At 37.9% G+C, this 9404-nt stretch overlaps 1 long non-coding RNA gene across 1 annotated transcript; it reads right to left on the bottom strand.

Moving 5' to 3' along the window:
- Nucleotides 1–727: 727 nt before the first annotated feature.
- LOC132519644 (uncharacterized) lies at nt 728–8899 on the bottom strand. Its single transcript, XR_009540226.1, has 4 exons — nt 8803–8899; nt 6745–7037; nt 4037–4141; nt 728–997 (listed from the first exon to the last, which is right to left on the bottom strand). It is a non-coding gene; the product is annotated as an uncharacterized LOC132519644 (long non-coding RNA).
- Nucleotides 8900–9404: the final 505 nt, after the last annotated feature.

Here is a 9404-nt window from a genome sequence, read left to right as displayed (position 1 = left end):
AGTCGTCGGAATGCTGGGAAACCATAATTACGAGTCATCATGACTTTCCCTCTATTTTGTCTTCCCACTTTCTGTTAGTCAACGGAGCTGCCATAACAAAATACCACAGACTGGGCGGCTTAAACGACAGACGTTTATTTCTCACGGTTTGGGAGGCTGGGAAGTCTAAGATCGTGGTACCAGCAAGGTAGGTTTCGTTCCGAGGCATGTTTTGTAAGCAGCTGGCCTTGCGTTCTCACATGACTCTTCTTTGTGTGCACACAGGGCTTGAGAGAGAAAGAGATTGATCTCTGATATTCCTTCTTACGAAGACAATTCTGTGAGAGCACCACCCTTATGATTTTATTTAACCTTAATTGGTTCCTTAGAGACCTTATCTCCAAATACAGACCCACTGGGGGGTAGGGTTTCAACATACGAATTTTGCGGGGGACACAAACATTCATTATAACAGTTCCTCCTCATGCCCATACTCAATTTCTTCTTTTACCCCCAGTTCCTGTACCTAAAGTCAAAACTAGATTTACTAAATGGCTAGAAGCTCTCAGGAAACATCACACAGGCCAAAATAGCTGATGCAATAGAATGCTAGGTATTTCATAGTTTCTACATTTTGTTAAAACGTATCACCTGGGTTGGGCATGCGCTCATGTTTAGTTAGTAATAAAGAATAGTTTGTAACACTTACCTATTCTACAAACGATGCTGCCTAAAACACTACCCCTAAAACTCAGTGGCTAAAAAGAATAAGCGTTTATTGCTCATACAGCTAGAATCAGGTACAGCTCAGAGACTAAGGCTGTGTGATTCTCCCGGCCTCAACTGGCCTCTCTTGTCTGTCTGGGAGCAGACTGGCTGGGTCCTCATTTTCCTGGGCTCTATCCGGCCGGGGCAGCTCAGCTTTCCAGGTCTCGTTCTCATGACTCTCACATCCTTCCAGAAGGCTCTTCCAGGCACGTTATTCCCTGAGGTGCCCACGTGAGCTCCATGCCCAGTCCTGAAAAAAGGAAAGCAAAAGGAAACACTGGAGGTATCATGGGAGAAATGAGGCATCGCAGCCAATTTTCAACGTATTCCACCCAAGAGCATTTTACCACATCTACCTCCCTGCTCCTTTTGTTTTCACTTAAAAAAAAAACTCATAAGTTTAAACCAGAGAGGCTATGTGATTACAAATGGTGTATGCCGGTGGAAAAAGTTTTATGTAATTCACCAATTACCCGTTGGGCACATAGAACATATTAGTGTAAATGAAACCATGGTGCCTATACTAAGAAAAAAGTCTTTCTTCATAAGGGTAGTGTCTTTTTTGGTTCTTTGAATTTTGCTGGGGTTTTTTGTTTTGTTTTTAGGAAACATTTAGAGAAAATCCTGAAAATAATTTAACATCATTTCTTATTCTGTTTCTCAAACTGAGAAACTTTTTTTTAATGTGTGCAATATACCACACACACAAAAAGAGCATACCAATATACATTAGAAGGCTGAAAGTATCAAAGGCTATTTTTTGAAAATGTATTACATCCTAGTAATCTCCTTGTTTACACTGAAGCATCCAGATACCGCCGACAATGAGGGGATTTGATTTGGGGAAATTAAACTGTGATGTGCTGCCACCTTGTGTACTATGCCTGTAATCACCATTATTTTCCATTCTTATCTCTAGAATACTAACCAGAAAAAAATACTGCAATGAAGGAGACATTTTGTCCTTGCAAAAGGCAGGGTTTCTTAATCCTTTTTGTGCACATGGGACTCTTTGGCAACCCATGTACCCCTTTTGTAATAATGTTTTTAAGTGTATGGAATAAAACACTAGAATTAGAAACTATACTGAAATATAGTTACCAAAAGATTTAAAATGACAAATGTGAAATAGACTAACATGTATGCTTCTTCATTAACACATTAAGGAACAACATCTAGTGGCCAGTCTAATAACTACTATGATCTCAAATTAGTAAATAGAGTCAACATATTTGAGATATTGACAACATGTGATGTGATTTGAAAATGTGTGTCACAGGCTAATGTTATTGTTTGCTGCCTCCATTCATACTTGAAGGACATGCTAAACTACAGCTAGAAATTATTGGAAAAGATTGTTATTTTTTCCTGTCTAAGTTGACAGACCACTTGAGTTCGAGCCACAGGCCCCTTGGGATTCAGAGACTCCAAAATAATCATTCCTGACCCTTAATATAGTTTATATTTGATCACTAAACAAGGAAATATTAGACATCAAAACTTCTAAAAATAAATCTTCGTTAAGACCCTACCAATCTGTAGAAATCTTCTTTGTATAAGGTATTTTTAAAGAATAAAACACTATTTTTCTCTCATAACTATTATTTTTCTACATCGTGCTATAATGAACATTTATATGATACAGAATATTTCTACTACTTTTATAATCATGGATTAAAGTATAGGTCTACAAAATATATGCTTAGTTTTATTTGATTTCTCAAGGAACTGACTAGATTACCTGGAATCTGGTCCAGGACTTGTCTTTAATCGGTTCAATGAACTTGCACATTTTTTCCCTTTTGCCTCCCTCTCTCTTTCTTTCCTCCTTTCCTCCCTTTCTTTTTCTTTGCTATCTTCCTTCCTTTTTTCTTCCCTTTTCCCTGCTCCCTTACTCTTCTCCCCCTCTCCCCCTTCTCTCTTCCTCTTTCTTTCTCTCTCCCCTTTATTTTATTTTGCCTTCCACAAATTTTAATAAGAGACAAACATGTGCTAAGAGCTGTGCTAAGCGGTGTGGGTGATGATCTCAGGGACTTCACAGTTAATCATAATAAAGCATGAGCCAGAGGCAGATTGACCACAGACCCAAAGAAGCTTAAGCTTCTGTGTACAGCTGCTCTCCTCCATATCCACAGGGGCCGCGTCTATCAATTTAACTAACAGCAGATGGAAAATATTCAGGAAAAAATTTTTCAGAAAGTTCCCAAAAGCACAACTTGAACTTGCCATACTCCTGTAAATAGCAGCTATTTACATAGCATTTGCATTCTATTTACATAGCATTTCTATTTCATTAGGAATTATAAGTAATCTAGAGATGATTTAAAGTATACAGGAGGATGTGTGCAGGTTATATTGCAAATACTACACCATTTTGCATAAAGGACTTGAACATCCGTGGATTTTGGCATCTTCTAGGGGTCCTGGAACCCATCCCTCTCAGACACAGAAGGATGACTGTACTTCACTTTCATGGTTCCCAAGAGACTTGGTAATGATTTTACATGTTTAGATAGTTTTATAAAGTTTACAAAGTGAGAAATTTAAACCACAATCAGTTAAGACCACTATCTCTTTCAGTTCCTACTTCCCTTCAGGTTCATTGCTTTTAGAGTGCCTAGGCATTTTGAGATCCAGCTAAGCAGAGGCTGAGTAGGGGATACATTTAGTTTGAGTTTAGTGAGATATATTTATGTGGTTCATACTAATTTTCATGCACAGGGAAGTCTCCCAACGTCATGGGTACCTGTCAATAAATACCTAAGAATTTTATCTAGGCATTTTCTCCTACTTAGTTAATTTTGCATACTTATGAAGAAATCTACATATGATTTGTAATTTTAGCCATCACGAGGAAAGTAGCCAAGTCTATGTGGCTGTGAAGGTCAACATTCCATAGGCCTTTCCTCACCAAGTTAAAATCATCTAAGAAGTGATACTTATCTGGTTTTGCCCACTTGGAGCACCAGACTCAAGTAGAATCGTCAGAATCTACTCCATTTAAGTATTTCTCTCTATGAATACCTAAAGCGGTCTTTGGTTGTTTTAACACATGGCTCTATGAAGTTAACCAGAGATTGTTGCCTGTGACCGAAACACCGTCCCCTAAGGAGGTGCTGACTTTGCAGTGTGTCAGCTTGGCCGGGCTGAACTGCATTTCCTAGAGCTCTCTTTCCTGTGTATCTCTGGTTAGGCCCAGGAGAGATTATTGCGTGAGATTTGGAGGACGGAGGTGAAGCCGCAGCTATTTTTGTAGCTCATACACGTTGTCATTTATCTGCTTTCTTACCTCGTTGGTGGAAAGTAGCTGCTTCATCTTTCCCAGGACCCTCTTCCTTCCTTCCAGCTCCTGGGCCTGGAGTGTGTTTAGCGACATGACGGAGGCTCCCAGCTTCTGCAAGACACCCATTCCCTCAACGTCACACACAGAACTGACACAAGGTTCAGTCCCTCCTCCTGAGCTCCCAGCTCCCACAATTGCATAAAATCCAATCTCTGTAACAAATCTCTGATTGTTACAGATATAGTTCCTAATGGTTCTGCTTCTCTGAGTGGACCCTGACTGATACAAAGACATATACCAATCTATAGACAGCATACTACAATGGCTAGATAACTTCCAGTCTTTCTCGCTGAAGGAACTGGTGACTGTGTTTAACCAGCATAGTAAAGTCTCTGTTCTGATACTACCTGGACCTCTTACCCACCTCCAGGATTCCCACCTGCCCTACTACGTTCGTGCGGGAAGGCCATCAGAGAGTGCCCTCAGCCTGAGCCCCCACTCGTTTATTCTCCCAGTGCACAGTCCCTGGGGCGTTATCTGCATCCCCCCAAGCTGTGATGGTGGGAGGGACACATACAAACCTAGAAGAGTCCCGCTGAGAATGGAGCCACCTGCTCTGCAGCCCTGCCACATTCCCCAGGTTATTACCACTCATCGTGGCCTGGCAGCAGGAGCTCGGGAGTGTGCAGGCTCTACTGTTTAATCCCTTCATGTCTATCACACTGTGGGTTGTAGCAGCTCTAGTTGTTAGCCTGGGATTTCCCAAAAAAACCTGTACATTAGGCCAAGTCATATCCCTAAAACCTGGTATGTGGCTCTAGAATGGTATTCAGTGGATATAGATTCCCAAGTGCAGGCTACAAAATGGTGGAGTGTCCTGCCTCAGGTTCAGGGCTAGTCCCAAATTTACCTATACAGACATCAAGAAAGATGAAGCCTTTTATTTCGTATTCCTAGTTCACATCCTTTAAAAATAGCTTTTTAATATAATAGCTCAACTATCATCTCCTATTTGAGGTCTTCCTCAATTCCTCCAGACAGAGCTAATATCTTCTTTGTTTAGTGTATAATCTCATTAGAGCCAAACTCACATTATATAGTGATTGGATACTTGTCCAGCTTATCCACAAGACTGTAATCACTCAGGGTTAAAAAAACAGTCACACTTCATTCACTTTTGCCTAACCTAGTGCCTAGCATTTTAATGAACTTTTATTAAAATTTTGATAAATGAATTTGTAAGTTATTTTTTTGTCAGCTCTAAATTTCTTGGGAAAAATAACTCATAGTTCCTTTTATGTGTTACCAAATATCTGGATGTATACTGATAAGCTGTCTAACAATTAAAATATTTACTACCATTTCTGACCCTCTGCAACAGTGTTATCCGGTAGAACTTTTTGCAGTGGTGGCAGAAATTTCTCTCTGCAATTAGGAACTTGAAATGTGGTCAGCACAGCTCTAGATGTTGGACAATATGTAGACATTTCCACAAGGATAATCTATATTATGACTTTGAGCCTTTTAAAAATGCCACAAACAAAGCCCTCTCAGTTTCCTCCCTCTGAAAGTCAGTTTTCTGAACTTGAACTGACTATAGATACAGAGGGAAAATATCTCATCCAAGAACAGATATTGATAAGATAATCTTTTCCCCCCAAAATGGTCTTGGAGTTGAATAACATCATTGATTTTTGGCTGTTATTAATAACCTTCAAATGTTTCCCATTCACTAATTATATGTTCTATTTTTAAAGTATTAAAAAATTTTTTTTTAATAATCTAACAAAATGGGATAAAAGATAAGCCTGTTAGACCAATGTTACCTATCGCATAAGCTCATAGTAGTTTTTCAAGCAAGGTTATGACTCTGAGTAGAGAGCCATTTTATGCACTATAACATATTTTTACTGTAAAATGAACTACTACTGTTGGCTAATAATCTTCATTTTAATCTCTCCTTAAAAAACGTTTTCCTGAGATTCTAGAGCCATTGTGTTAAAAGAACTATGCACAGCTTACTAAACACATTTATACACAGCTGTCTATTAAACATAAATATTGAGTTCTGAGGTCAATGCCAGTTTTGTTTTGGGGTTAGGAAGAGGGGCATTTTTGCCCTTTTCCTCAAAAAGAGACAATAGGTAAAAACAAATCTATAAAACTTATTAATTTATTCAGTATTCCTGGATTGAATACATCCAGAAAACACTCAGCAGTAGTAAGAACATTTCAACTGGTAAAGTTTATAAGAGAGGACTGTAAAATGGATGGTATATCTGACGTTTTATCACATATGTGTTATGCACTTGCATTTATCAAAGAACCCAGGAGACAAGTGGCAAGTGTACATTTTTAAGAAGAGTTTACATTCGGAGATACTAATTTAAACCAAGGATCTCAACAGAATTAGCTAACCAGCTAGCCTCACAATGACTAAATTAAAAAAGTCACACTAACAAAGCATTTCATCTATTATTTAACTGTAGAATTTTTTTAAGTAAAATGAGATCCATTTTTCCAAAGCATCGGGTGATACTGCGAGTGTGAAAGCAAACTAAGATCCAGAGGAATTGCAGGATAAAAAATACAGAAAATGAAATCTGTTCTTTACATGATATTCAAGATTTGTGTTCATATACCACATTTTTGAAAATCTGCTGAATGCATTTGTTTATACAGAGCTGGGTTTGAATCTTAGGCCCATCACTTACTAGTATTCTTGGGCAGATTCTGTGCCTCAATTTCTCCATCAGTAAAGTGTAGATAATCATCATCATGGCTTTTTATATAAGAAGCATTTACAACTTGAAGTGCTCCATAAATACTAGTCTCAGTAAAGGCAAAGTTGGCTAATAGGAGGGCGTTTTCTGAAATTCCTCATATTCAGGTCTCTTGTCTTTAGTTATTTCTTAAGATGTAAATCTTGATAATATAATCTTCAATAATGTCTTTTAGTATCTCTCAAGTACAAGCTATAGCAAGATAAATCAGGACAGTTGTACGCCTGCAGAAAGAGCAAGGGTTATGAAATTGTAATTGAGTCAAACTAAAATTCTACTTATTGCCTTATAAGTGTCTAAGAACTTATGCAAAAATAATTATGAACAGTAAATTTAACATCAGTAACAAAAGTAACCTTTTGCTAGTGAAGCACAGAAGCAATTGTAATATCATTATATTGCAACTTGAAGTTGCTAGTGAGATTCTCCTTAAAAATTTGAAGGTTTTTTTTTTTTAATCAGAAATAACAGAAAGAGGGAAAAAAAAGGGAATCTGTATTCTGTTCCAGAATTCTAGTAGGAGATGAATCACAGGAGGGAGAATCAGTGACAGCTGGAAAAAAGAAAAGTAAGCAGACCAAATCCCTAAGGCCTGAAAGAAGAAAGGATTATATTGAAAACTGACCTCAGATGAAGAGAATGACCCAAGTGCTTAACCAGCAGGAGGGCCCATATGTTACCTAACAGCAGGGAGACGGAAAGATGCCCAGTCAGGGATTCTATCAACCTTCTGATTAGATCATGAATGCAAGTGTCATTGGAGTTAGATCTAAGTCTAAATCTTGGCCCAATCATTTGCTAAGAATGCAACATAAAGCAAGTTGTTTAAACTCTCTTAGCTTCATTTTCATTCTTGTAAAAATGAGGATAATATTTGTAGTTTCTTACAGTTTTGTGGCATTAAAAAAGACAACATCTGTAAGGTAATTAGCATGATTTCTGGCAGAAAGTAAGTTTAATAATATTTGAAGCAAATATTTGAAGATGAGAGGTCCCTAAGTAACTGTAGATTAGTAGATATTAATTAAACTGTTAATTACCAGGTTGAGTCTTCGAGCTATGAATTGACTAATAGCTCTAGACAAAGTCATTTATTAAAGCTGTTATGACTTTTCTCTTTTTTTTTTTGATCTTGGTAGTTTGACTTAGATTCTCTTTTATTTTGGTTTGTTGATCTTTCTCATGACCTCCTCACCCAGTGCCTCCAAAGTCAGCTCTGATGGGATATGAGGTCGTACTAAAAATGTCTACATGCTTCTGAAACTCAGGACCAGTCTTTACTTGATGCCCCATTTAGAAATATTCCTACTGACTTAACCACCCTAAGGAAGGCTTCTGCCTTTAGAAAACAGTGTAGACTTCACATGCACTGGCTTCGATGTGTTATGGCTATCACAAGGACAGGGAAGTCATATATACCCACATATATACCCACATTCTACTCAACTATTAATAGCAAGTTTGTTTACAGATTCAAGATAACTGGCAAACAAGCATTCTCCCCAATAAACAGTTATCACTTCCCCTTGGTAGGCCACTAATACTACAAGCTATGAAGAGGATATAAAAAAGATCCAGAAGAATCTGATCTTTTAAATGTGATTTAACTTACGTTTAAGTCCTTAGTGATGTGATGCAGAAAAAAAGGTTATAATAAGTACAGCCTCTAGACTGTGCATCACAAGTCTGAGTTACTTAACCTCTCTTGACTTTAGTTTCCTCCTGTGAGAAGTAAAGCAGTTCAACTACCTGATCTATTAATTCCCTGCTAAATCAATCTATCAGTGTGATGGGTACTTAAGGAGCTAAGGACAGTTTATTTAACAGGTACATTTGTCTCCCAGAATATAAAAGTAGATCATTTTAGAAGATAGCAGTGGTAGTTTTTTAAAAAGCATTAATAAAGGTATCCCTTGGAAAGTATATCAGTAGAAAATGGAAATAAATCTAGGCCCAATCACGTTGCTGTGACACTGTTCAGTCACTCACCATCTTGTTTTCCACTCACTGATCAAAAATAATTGCATTAGTTCATTTACACCTAGAAATTAAGGATTTATTTCTTCAAATCCATAGTTCATGACCCTTAAGAAAAAAAATGAGGGAATGATTAATTGCAGCCTCCTCAGTGTCTAGTTAGAATGTAGATAAATCTATATGATACCTGTATTTGTCTTCTAGGGCTGCTCTAACAAAGTACCAAAAGCTAGGTGGCTTAAAACAACAGAAGTTTATTGTCTCACTCTTCTGGAGGCTAAAAATCTGAAATCAAGGTGTCCCAGGACCTTGATTCTCTCTGACAGGAGAAAATCCTTCCTTGCCTCTTCCTAGCTTGTAGTGTTTTCCAACAATCCTTAGCTTTCCTTAGCTTGTAGATGTGCCACTCTAGGCACATGGCCATCTTCACATCTGCTTCCTTCTATGTGTTTGTATCCAAATTTCCCCTTTTTATAAGGACGCCAGTCATATTGGATTAGGGTCCACCCTCATGAACTCCTCTTAACCTGATTAAATTTGCAAAGACCCTATTTCCAGACAAGGTAATATTCTGAGGTACTGGGGGTTAGAACTTCAGTGCATCTTTGGAAGAG

This window comes from Lagenorhynchus albirostris, chromosome 4 (assembly GCF_949774975.1).
Source record: "Lagenorhynchus albirostris chromosome 4, mLagAlb1.1, whole genome shotgun sequence".
NCBI lineage: Eukaryota > Metazoa > Chordata > Mammalia > Artiodactyla > Delphinidae > Lagenorhynchus > Lagenorhynchus albirostris.
Note: the sequence above shows the minus strand (reverse complement) of the source record. Positions and strands in the feature narration are given on the sequence as shown.